We start from the raw sequence: 13,212 nt of genomic DNA on the forward strand, positions 1-13,212 counted from the left end.
TGTGAAGTGTGAGGCTTAAAGAGGATTTAAGCAAACTTCTGTGAGACTCTACAATCTAGTCAGGAAGGGGGATCGCATACACCTGGAAAGGGAGAAGGGGAATTCAGAGAGGAATTACCTGGCCCTAGGGTGTGGTGTGATAGCGCCTAAGACTGTGAGATTGTGAGAGAGTTACAAAGATACTTTGCGTTTGAAACTATTTCAGGCAGAAAGGTTTATAGTGAGAGGTCGGAAAAGTACGCTGGATAAAGTGCACTGAGGTAACTTTAGGCGTGACTTTGGACCTAAACTGTGGAAACTAAGCCTGGAGAAATAGTTTAACTGAAACATCCTTGATTTAAGTACCGAAATAATACCACCAAATAAATAGAAAATGCCACCTAGGAAGACAAAACCAGCTCTTAGGGACTCACAAGTAGAAAGCTCTGAAGAAGAAAATGGGGTTTCCCAGATTGAAGAAACCAGTACTGAAACAGTTAACAAAAATCCTGCTGAGGGGACGAGTTTTAAAGCCTCAGAGGAATTTGAGAAATGGAAGCTAGAACAAGAATATAAACTGAAGGAATTAGAAATGAGATTGCAAGCTGAGGAAAGAGAGAAAAAGTTACAAGCTGAGGCAAAAGAGAGAGAATTAAATATTGAGAGAGAGAGAGAGAGAGAGGCAAAAGAGAGAGAACTGAAAGAGAAAGAAATGACCTTAGCTATTGAGAGAGAAAGAGAACGGGAAGAAAGAGAATATTTACTAGAAATGAAAAGACTTGAATTATCAGCTGTAGAAAATAGAAACAACAACAATAGTTCCACACAAAAACCTAGCAGGGTGGATTTAAAAAGATTCCCTGACTTCAGAGATAAAGACGATCCTGAAGCATTCATCATTTCTTTTGAGAGGGCTTGTGAAGATTTTGAAGTAAAAGATGAGGAGAAAATGCAAATACTGAGAGCTCGTATTAGTGGAACATTAACAGAGATTTATTCTCAAATGCCATCTGATCAATCCAAAGATTTTGAAGCATTTAAACAGTTGGTTTATGTTAGATTCGGAATTACTGCAGAACAACTGAGACAAAAGTTTAGAACAATAAAAAAAGTGCGTGAGGAAACATTTGCTCAACTAGGAGCTAAAACTACAAATTATTTAAACAAGTGGCTAGAACAGGAGGGTGCCGATTCTGTGGCAAAAATAAAAGAGGTGATCGCATTGGAACAATTTTATGACACGATTAATAGTCATCTGAAGTATTTAATTAAAGAAAGACGCCCTAAAACCATCCTGGAAGCTGCTAATCTGGCAGATGAAATAAATGAAATCCGAGAACACGCTTATGATGCCCCAAAATATAAGGACAAACAGTGGGAAACAAATAAGTTTAAGAGAATGCAACAGCCCACAAAGTTTACCACAGAAACTGCCAAGAAAATTTTTCCCGCCAATGCAAATGTTCCCCATAACACGCCTATGACAACGGGGGGGACTGAGGGAAAAGTAAATAAATATAGTGAGGGTAAAAGGCCTGAATTAATCTGTTGGCAATGTGGGAAAAAAGGCCATAGACAACTGGACTGTAGAACTGAAATCAGAACTAGGAGTGCAAATACTATCCCTCAGAAGCAGACATATTGTGTCCAAACTGTGGAGACAGAGCCAACTGCCAACATGGTTGCCACGACAACCGAGGCCCAGTCAGAGGCTGATGAGTTACCAGTGGCCCAAGTTGTGAGGTGCTATATAATTCAACAAGATGACATGCTATTACACAAAACAGGAGAAGAAATTTGGGTGAATGGTAAACAATATAAAGGCTTAAAAGACACAGGGTCTCAGATTAGTATTGTACATCCTGATTTGTTAAAGCCAGAAGACTTTATTAAAGACAAAACAATCAGTTTAAAAGGAATATCAAAACAGCCAGAAATCTTGTCAGTCGCATTAGTTAATCTGACATATAAACAATGGTCTGGAAAATGGCAAGTAGCAGTTTCACCAGAAATCCCAGCTCCAATGTTAATCGGGTGGGATCTCCTTGACCATGTACAGAGTGCATTTGTAATAACTAGGGCACAAAAACTGCGACAGTTACCTCAGGAGGAAAGGCCTGATACAATTGCTGAACTGACACAAGATACAAGTATAATGCCAGTTACAAATAGTCAAGCAGCTAGTTTTGCAGCCAAGCAGAAACTAGATACAGATTTACAGAAATATTTTCAAGCCACAGCCGTGAATACAGTATTAACCCCTGAAAGCCCGGAGCAGTTTATAGTCAACAATGGGTTGCTATACAGAGAGATTCTTTTAAAGCCTAATAGAGGGGGTAATGAAATCCACAGACAACTGATAGTACCTACTGAATTCAGAACCAAGATAATACAACATGCACATGGCAGTATCTTTGGAGGTCACTTGGGAATCACCAGAACCAAACAAAGGGTGTCCCAAAATTTCTTTTGGCCTGGGATGGGCAAGCAAATAAAGTTATTTTGTCGAACGTGCCATAGTTGTCAATTACAAGGACATGGGCAAGATAAAACGAAAGCACATGAGAGATCTTTTGAGCCAGGACAAGATATTTTATTAATCAGACCAGTAAACAGTGACAAGTTACAACTGACATGGGAAGGTCCTTGTAAGATCATTTCAAAAATGAATGATATAAACAATATAATTCAGCATGGTGAAGGGAGGCGGGTCATGCATAAGAATATGATAAACCCAACCCAGTCACTAAACCATGAACCCAATCTAGACTACAGTAGTCACGTTGTTGAAAAAGCCTGTGATATTGGTAAAGGAGTGTCTACCTGCAATATGACCAGTGACCTATCTGTGAGATCAGTTAGAACAACTAGTCATAGTTATGATAAACCATTCATCAGTTGGAAAGATAGAAAGAAAGACGTACTGGAAGATATAGCTGGTATGGGGGCCTATCGACTTTCTATGAAAGTGAAAGTGTTTCCTACACTAGAGATTGTGTGGTGGGAAGTTGGGTACCCTGCTGCTCATGCAACACAAATAAATGTCCAAAATGAATGTGGTTACACAGCATTAACAGGACTACCACGTCAAAGGCATACAAGAGTAGTCTTAAAATTGCTCGAAGTGGGAACTGATAAATCAATACAGACCAAAGATGAACTGACAACAAGGGAGATTGCTATGAGCAATAAGCAATCAGAGCTTTTTAGCCTATTTTCATTAAGTGATCACGCTTGTCTAGAAAGCTTCAGCAAGCTGACTAAAACAGAAGATATCCACAAACTTCTGCAAATAGTTCCCAGTGCATTTAAAAGCCAGACAACCAGTGGTTATGCAGCTTATGATGACCTGGAGATGTGTGTACAAGTCTGCGAGCTTAAACATTTAACAGAGATCCTGAAGGAGGGAGAGGTTGAACTAAGAGCGCTTTTGGCCCTGAGAGACAAGGACTCTACCCAGCTTGGGATCCACAATCGTTACAGACGCCTCGAGTGCAGGGATCGGCATGGGATTGTGTCATCTGGCCAGGGAAGACAGCTTACATCCCATCACGTTTGGCAGAGAAAAGACTGGTGCCCCGAGAAAGATACTTCTTGCGACGGTTAAGGACGATAAGGAGCGTGAAAGGATCCTAAACATCATCGCAGACGCCTTATAATGAAGACCCAAAGACAAAGGTTAATGGACAGTTACGGCTTTTCTTGCAATAAAGACCTAATGCTGCATGAACTATTGTATATAATGTAAGAAACCCAAATATTATGCCAGTATGATATGTGGAGTTAAGGTTAGGAAGCATAGTAAATGTTTGTTTATAGCGATGTTTAAAATGTTGTTTGTATCAGAGGGATACTTTGGCTAGTAACTCCTCTGATACAAACCTAAAAAGGAGGGAGGTATGTGGAGAACTAGCCCAATGCCAGGTAGGGGTTAACTTTTCTGACAGTTAGAACCCTTAGGGGCGGGCTCAGCCTGGGTATAAAACACCCCTCCCAGTGGGCAGTAAGGCAGTTAAGTGTGGGCAGGAGGAGGCAGTTAAGTGCGGGGAGTTAGGGTTGGAGTTGAGCAGTGTGAGTCAAGAGATAGAGCTGGGAGTTTAGAGTCTTAGGTGGATGTTAGCAGAGAGGATAAAGAGATTGTGAAACGCGTTGTTATTGATATTTAGTTTACTATTAGAGGTATTAGGCCGGTAATATTTAGAGGTATTAGGCCGGTATAGGACAACTGTTTTAAGCTTATTGAACAACCTTTTATTTATCAGCAACCACAAGCTTTGTACGCAATAAACATCTTTTTAGTTCACAATATCCTCGTCTGTGGTGAATGAAGTAAGCAGGATCCAGCCAGTAGTCTGAAGGGCAGCTGGGGACTGTTTGTCGTTGGTGCAGCACTCATAGACCGTAAAACGTCCGGGGGTGGGCTGTACAGGGCGAAGGGCCCGCGACAAGTGGGACAAAGTAAATAACCTTTAATCTATCCCACAGTGTATGGCAGTGGTGAGCAGACCTGCCTTTGGCACTGGGGTCACAAGGGAGAGGTTGCAAGTTCAGCTCCAACCCCCATGATGTACCCCAAATAAATCTCTTTGAGAGTTTTCCTATTTAAAGAAGGAGCTACTATTTATCCAATGTGGGCTGTAGTGAACAGAGGGCCCTGGAATATGCCTTCAAGGGCAGCCATGTCTGTAATAGGGTTCAGTCAGCAGCGTAACAATGTGGGTGCAGTGGGGGCGGAGCGCTCCTGGTGCCACGTCTCCAGGGGTGACAAGGCATGCAGTTTGCCGGTGGCACCGCTCCAGCACCGTATGAACAGTGCCGGCATCCTCCGTTCACGGCTGCAGCCACGAGCAGAGGATCCCAACACCGTATGGTGCTGCGGCGGCACTGCTGGCAACCTGCTACGTTGCGCGCATGCGCGACGTCGCCATATACGACGCATGCGTCATGCGTAGCAATGCTGCGTGTGCACGCTACATAGCAATGTCCTGCCCCCGGGTGCACATCATGTTTGCCGTTCCGGGTGCCCGAGCGGCTTCCTACACCTCTGGGTTCCGTCCCTCTGGCCTACCTGCAAAAATTAGAGCGACATTCAAACTGAATGAACAATTTATGGCAGTCCTTTTACTGGGTTCTGTGATACCAATTAGATGGCTGAAAGGGACTTGAAACACATGAAACAGGCCAAGTTGCTTGATTTCAGATTCAGTTATTAATGAGGTAAGTGATAGTGACTTTAGCAAACTACAATGATAAAATAATGGAAATTTGAAAATCACCACATATATTTGGCCAATGCACCATACATTTAAATTCAATTTCATAGCTATGGACTGTGAAGACAATTTAGTTAAAAGTCTTACATTTACCTTTTTCTTCCAAATGTTCTATTCAACATGTTATACACTTACCAGTAGACAGATGTGGTGTCAATTTTATACTTACCAGCAGATGTGCTGTTAACTGCCTATTCTGGTAATACAATATGCAATGTAAAGCCCCTCAGATGGAAATTTATATAAGAGTTAAAATTGTTTCCCTCCCCCTCTCTTCTTAAAACAGCACATCAGAAGATAAAATTAACATATCATCTCTATTATTACTTTATGGGACTTTTCATCTTGTCGAATTGCAGTTTTAAAGCTGAAAAAAGAAGTCCGATCCTGCAACTATTAAATAACTCCATCAAATTACTTGTGTCTACTCATGCTAAGAAGACGACGACTCCACTTTCTATAACATAATTTGGAGGGGAGGAGCTGGTCTTTGAAACAAAACATATTCAGATTCAGTTTCTACACATGTTCTAGGTTCATGAGGCTTAGCCTGAAAATGGCTACTCTAAAAAGTAAAGCAGAGGCATCATGTGATGTGAGTTAGAACTCATGAATTTCACCATAGGGAGAGGTACCACTATGTACAAGAACCAGGGAGGAAAATGTGGGTAACACACTCTTGTATAACCCACATCTCTGTAAAGTTAACTTGAAAGTTATATGGTAAAGAAAATAAGAAACAACCATTGATTTGAGTACTGCATGATGAAATGCACATCTAAACCTTAAAAAATGCTAAATATGGATGGGATTGCATTCAATATGGGATTGCATTCAATATGCATGTGTATTTTTTCAGATCTGTGGCACTGAAGCCATAATCAGAGTTCAGATTTGTGCTCATGTCCATTAGCAACATGGGTTGCAAATCACTATTTGTTCTTTACCGCATGTTGAAAATTTACAGGACCACAATCAACTCAGGAGGAGTTGAGTGTAATGCTTATTTTGAATTGGTCATTTATACTGGCCGGTGTGAATCAGATCATGTGAATTGATATATGTCTTTCCCTCGATAATTTTTAGATGCTATATTATCTTTGGCGATGCAATATGATGATTCTTTACACATGAATATTTCATTTGCAGTACTTCTACAGGGTCTGATAGGAAAGAATATAGTATTTTAACATGTTTGTCATCTCCACTGAATGAGAATTCTTACTAAACTGTTAATCAGTTAAGTGGGTCCTGTAAAGCTGAATCTGCTTCCAGATTTCCGAGTCCCCAAGGTGTATCAGGTAATTTATCTGGTAGGATTATGTGGATTTATTTATACTGCAGGCATAGGCAGACTTGGCCCTCCAGATGTTTAGAGACTACAATTCCCATTACCCCTGACCACTGGTCCTGTTCAAAAAAAATTTTCCCCCTTCCAGTAGCACCTTAGAGACCAACTAAGTTAGTTAGGGATGATGGGAGTTGTAGTCCCAAAACATCTGGAGGGCCGAGTTTGCCTATGCCTGGCATACTGTTTCCAACAGTGGTCAGCCAAATATGTCTGGGAATCGTACAGGTACAGTACAGTGGTGCCTCGCAAGATGAAATTAATTCATTCCGCGAGTCGTTTCGTCTTGCGAAAATTTCGTCTTGCAAAGCACCGTTTCCCATAGGAATGCATTGAAATTTAATTCCCATAGGAATGCATTGAAATTTTTATCTTGCAAAGCACGGCCATAGAAAAATTCGTCTTGTGAGTCACCTAAAAGATCACAAAACCCTTTCGTCTAGCGAGTTTTTCGTTGTGCGAGGCATTCGTCTTGCAAGGTACCACTGTATAGTGGAAATGATGTTCAATTTTTTTTTCCTGTCTAACAGCTTTTGACAGATTCACCTTCCATGAATTCACCTAATATCAGGAATTGGGGAACCTGTAGATATAGGGTTGAGAAAACAACTCCCGTCAAGCCCCAGCAAATATGGCCAGCGGTCAGGGATGATAGACATTTCAGTCCAGCAACACCTGGACAGCCATATCTGGCCCATTTTTTTCTTTTTTAAGAAGTCATTTAAGATATTAAGAATTCAGGTGCGCCCCGTCCTGTGCATCTTGCAAAATGCGTCATGTCTCCAGGGACGTAGTTGTAATTTTGGAAGCTCATCATTTGCTCCCAGTGGCAACAGTACCACAAAGTCTGTATACCTCAGGCTGCTAATCCCACCAGCATGATAAAATAATCATTAATATCCCATATTCATAAACACACTAATGGATGGCATGCATAAGGAGCATGCATGATTAAAGGGAGAGTTCTGAATGTGGTATAGGAGGGGAATTCATTTTTGACTGACAGTCATGTAAACCAAACATCCATATCCTTCACAATTTCAATTTGGCAGAATGATATTGGTGTTATAGCCCAGAGCGAAAACTCTACCGAACAGGTTTAGACCTATTACATTTTAATCTCCCTTGCTACATTTCATTCACTTTCATAATTTCCTTTTCTGCCACCTTCTGAAAGGAAACCTTCTTGTGGTTCTTTCCTTTCCTCTCATTAGTGAAATCATAAAATAATAATAATACATTGCACTTGATATCTATCAACAGTGCCCATCACTCTGATATATGTACAGTCCCCCCCCCCAGAAATGACCAGTCAGTAAAGTTTCCGAATATTGAAAAGGTCAAAGTACTACAAGGCACTATTATTTTCACTTAGAAATATATGAGACATAAAAATGGTAATGGTGGGAAGGATGTAAAATGGAACATATTCCCTTGATTGTCCAAGCAGTGTCACCATGCAATTTTTTTTACCCCTCGATCTATTTTTATTTTTTAAACACCCTATTTTAAGAGAATTATAATTTAATAGGTGTATAGGCCCTCAACAAAATGCACATTGGTAGTAACATAAAAATGAGAATATTCTCAGAGAAGGAGTCCAATATAATAAATACATCAACCATGAGAATATCAAATTCAAAAGTTAACATTAAAAGGGGCTCTAGAAAGTCTAGGCCAGTGGTGGCGAACCTTTTAGAGACCGAGTGCCCAAACTGTAAACCAAAACCCACTTATTTATCACAAAGTGCCCAACTACTGACGCGTGTGGGGAGCAGGCGCAGGCGCCCCCGGGCCAGAACGTAGGTGGGCGCGGTGCCCATCATCAGGGCGGCGGGCAGCACATAGCGCATGAAGTAGGTGTGCAGCACCAGCGACAGCAGCATCTCTCCGGCCAGAGTTGGGCTGACTTTAAAGGGCGGGGGGGGGGGGAGAGAAACAAATAAGAAGAAATGAAGATCCGGCTGCTGGGCTTTGTGACTCCACTACCACATGAGGGAGGAGGAGGTGCCTCTTTTCACGCCTCGCAGCCTGCAGGCGCCGCCGCCGCCGAAGAGGAAGAGGAGGGCTCCGCAGCTCGGCCGCATGGCCCGCGGGTGGCCCTGGCAGGAAGCAGCGTGGAAGGGCGCCACGGAGAAGCAAGGAGCAGCCAGCAGCGGGAGCCGGCCACCGGTAGCTCCTCCTGCAGCTCGGGAAGCGCACACGATGCCCTCACCTGCCCGCCACCCCCGCGCCTCTTGGGCGCTAACCGAGGAGGAGAAGGGCGCCGGCGACGAGGCAGCTCTGTGTCCGCTTCGCCAGAGACTTCCGGGGGTTGGCCAAGGCTTGTTCCGCCCGCCCGCCTCTCCCCGCCTCACTTTTGCTTCTTGCCTCTCGTGCCCGGGAGGGAAAAGGCGCGCGTAAATGCGCCCTTAGGGCTTAGCTCAGATGGTGCGCGTGCCAGCAGTGAGGGCTCTGCGTGCCAGATCTGGCACGCGTGCCATAGGTTCGCCACCACTGGTCTAGGCTGTATTTCACTAATAATGCAAGTTACACGACACTTCTATTACACTAGTTGCACTTGCTCTATTAACTGTATACTTGTAGTCTAGCTCAGGATTCTTCAACATTGGGTGTCCAGATGTTGTTTGACTATATGTCCCATCATTCCTGACCATTGGCTAAACTAGTCATGGGTGTTGTAGTCCAACAGTCCTGAACTCAGGCACAGACGGACTATACAGCCAGGCCCACTGGCTACCTGATTGGCCGATTCAAAACTAGGGGGTGGATGGCTATCGTGCCCTCCTTTGCGGCCAGCTGGGGGAATTCTCCAGCAGCTGACCACACAATGGAGAGACATTTTATGCTGTGGAGCCAAGGGCCTCCCATGATGGGCCGCAACTGCCACCCACCCAAAGACTGGGTAAGCAGCCATTATAGTCCAACAGCATCTGGGAGACCCAAGGTCAAGGAACACTGGTCTACACAACCTTTCTTCCTTTCTATTAATGGTAGCCATGTTTGAACAACACATATTTTCCCACCGGATGCTCTGTATTACTTTCCTGTGAGAATACTTTTGCACTTCACCGCATCAGACTCAATGATATGCTTTCCTGCTGCCTTATATAATAAATTTTCTTCACATCAAGATAATGCAGTGTTGGTTTGGTCTCTGCTTTTATACAGTGTCAAGTTATGGTGTGAATAAGCTTGCTGTACAGAAGTCCAAAACCCTGTTAATTAAACCACAATAGTATCTACTGTTGCCTTGAGACAGACCCAATTTATTTTTTCAGCAAAAGAATATTTTGTGTTAACAGAAGTATTTTTTCCTGTGTACATCCATTAGTGCTGGAAGTATTTGCAACATTAATTGGTGACCTGTGTCTTGAAGTTTTTTTATGCCATGAAAAGAAATATAAAGGAATTAAGGCATTCTCTGGATTTCAAGAACAACTCTGTGCGTCCTTAAGTGGCTCTCTTTATTAATATGATATGGCAAATGTTTGTTCCTGTTTATTAAATCACATGAAAGGTTAATTATGCTAAGCGACTCTGGGTAGAAAACAATTCTTGGAAGAGGCTTTTTAAACAACAGGTTGGCAGCTTGCAGGAGCCATCTGTTTCCCACAAATGTTAAGGTACAATCTTAAACTTGTGAGGTTAAAAATTACAGTAGTTTGGGAGAAGGAAAATCCATGCTGCGATGATGATATGAAAATTCTGATTCTCCTTGACATGCAGCCTGGCAGGAATGCCAAGTTTCCTAAAGATGGTGTTTGGTTGCTAATAACCATGAAAACTACAGGGGAACAAAGCAGCAAGGGGGCTCCTGTTATCCATTTCCTTTCTAATATAAGGGCATTGGTGTCCTGGAATGATGTTGCCTGAAGCTTTGGCAAAACAGATCCATGCCTGATACCGTCATTTGCCTCTAATGGGTTCATATCATGATTTGAAGATGTACTCCTAAATTCTACCTTGTGAGTCAACTGAGTTGGGCCAATGGCTTAAAAGTTCCCAACATATCTCTATGTGGCAAAATTGTCCATACAATGAGATGGGTCTACACTTTAAACTAATTATCCAGCACTGCCATTCCAATGGAGTATTTAAAAGCAAGTTATAAAATTTGTAATTGAAGTGAAATACACTCATGCCTAGAGATAGGGTGGTGGTGACATGTTTCTTGGACACTATGCATACCGACTGGAGACTGTGCATACAGCCCAGAGAATGTACAAAATTCAGCTGAGATATGAACATTCCAAGGCCTGTTGAGGATTATGTCTATTGACCAGGAATGTGCACAATTCCCTTTTCATGGAAGGCGTTTGTGCACATTCTCTTTAAGGCTTGGTGACTGTGCCCGCCCAGTGTGTGGTTATTATGTATATTAACTCCCCTTAACACACACAGACACACATATTTTGAAGGACAGGTAAAAATATAACAGTATCATAATTATTATTTTATAAGGTGTTAATTTATAATACAGCCTTTTCACATTCTTCTTATATGCCATTCTGTTTGGTTTATATTGGCTTGGTTTGCATATCATACTAAGTCATAGTTTGGTTTAGAATGAATGTGCAAGCATTCTCAGACAGGAATTCCCAGCTGCTCACTCCTCCCCAATTGTCTTGCTGTTGCACCGCACTAAACCAAACCATAACCTGACTCAGGAGGGTAGCAAGGGAGTGTGTGGTCTGCCCCAGGTGTCCCCACTGAGGGGGGGGGGTTGACAAAATGCTGGGTGGCATTCACCATGGGGCCTGCAGTGCGCCCGAGCCATGTGTCTTTCCTGGGAGTGCTGTGGGGGCTTGAGCGCCTGCAGGCTCCACGCTGCCCCAAACAGTCTGCCTGTTGCCTCCCCCTTGGAAGCCCCGTGGTGCCCCTATGGGTGGCTGGCCCCGCCCCTGGGTGCACGGCATGCATGCTGCCCCAGATGCCCAATCAGCTTGCTCTGCCGCTGACCTGACTTAGAGTGTCATCTGAACCTGGACTCATGCTTTAGATCTCCTGGACAAACCACGAGCTGTATACCATGGAACAAACCTTGGTTACAGCTTATGGTTAGTCTGTAGTGACTTAAAACACTATATTTAAGGAACTGGTGACTTCTGTTTCAGTGTATCTGAAGAAGTGTGCATGCACACGAAAGCTCATACCAGGAACAAACTCAGTTGGTCTCTAAGGTGCTACTAGAAAGAATTTTCGATTTTGTTTTGACTATGGCAGACCAACACGGCTACCCACCTGTAATTAAAACAATGAGTGTGGGTTCTGACAACACACTAAACCAAACCATGGCAGAACAACAGCAGAACAGCTGAGGAGGAGCAAAGTGGATGTGGTCTCCTATTCAGGAGCATCCCCACTTCTGCATTTTTTCTAAGGCGTAGAATGGCCTGATTTGCGCATTACGCTATGTGCTGCTTCCCCAGGCCAGTCCCTCTATTTAACGTTGCATGTGGTTCCAAGAAGGTTGCCCACTAGGGAATGAGACTCTCAGGCTGAAATAGAATCCCACAACTCTGTTCAAATCCATTAGCACAAATTTATCCTCTAGTATGAGGATGTGCATTCAGCCCTGGCTAAATTCAGCATCATCAACCCATTGTGAAATAGTGCCAATGTGCTAAATAATTTGTCCCATATAAAGGAGGCATTAGCAATAACACTACATTCAGTGGCAAATCGTCTTCCTTCTTGTTCTTTGTTCCTGTTCTCAAAATTGTGATTTTAGGTAATGAACTGAGACCCTAAAGTGAACTTTTGCTGAAGCTCTGATAGCCAACTTTCTCCCCCCGCCCCCTTTCTTTTACTGATAGGCTCACTTGAATGGCTAATTCCTGTTCTTGTACACTTGGACAAACTCAACTGTCTTCTAAATGCTCAGTCTTCTAGTTTTGCAGGAAAGGCTTTGTTGCCACCACAGTACTTCTAAGAATTTGGCATTACAGAAACCAGGCAAACAATCTGCATTGGAAGCTAACACATTCCTCCTGTGGTGCCGATTGTGAAGTGACAAGCTTAGCCCAGCCCAGCCCAGCCCAGCAACAGCACTGCGTCCTTAGAAACAGCAGATTTGTCATCAGACTGAATGTGAAAAGCAGCTCACTCGTTCTGGTGGCAGTGGCTGCTGCTACAGCTGGAAATCGTTTGCCTTCACATTTATAAAAGGGCAAAGCTACACAGAGAATACTACAGAGGTGGGTGATATCGGACCGTGATGCAGGGATGTAGGAAAAGAAAAGTTGAAGAGCCTAATGTGATTGTTTTTCCTGAGAGTGATCTTGAGTATATGAGTGGAAGTTGAAGCTGCTCTGGCAGTGAAAACAACAAGTTGTTAGATCAGAGATGAGAAATCTGTGGCTCTCATGATGTTGTTGAACTCCCATCATCCCTGACCATTGGCTATGCTGGCTGGAGCTGGTGGAAGTTGGAGACTGATAACATCTGGAGGTCCACAGGTTCCCCACCTCTGTGTTAGATAGCATGCCAAGGGCACAATCCAGTGGTTCAGAATAAGACAATTTGATTCCTGCTGTTTGTCTCATCCAGCAGTGGCCCTTGATAGAAAACAATTTATATGTGATTGTTGTATTGAGCACATGAGGGTCA

The sequence above is a fragment of the Lacerta agilis genome, chromosome 6, assembly GCF_009819535.1.
Source record: "Lacerta agilis isolate rLacAgi1 chromosome 6, rLacAgi1.pri, whole genome shotgun sequence".
NCBI lineage: Eukaryota > Metazoa > Chordata > Lepidosauria > Squamata > Lacertidae > Lacerta > Lacerta agilis.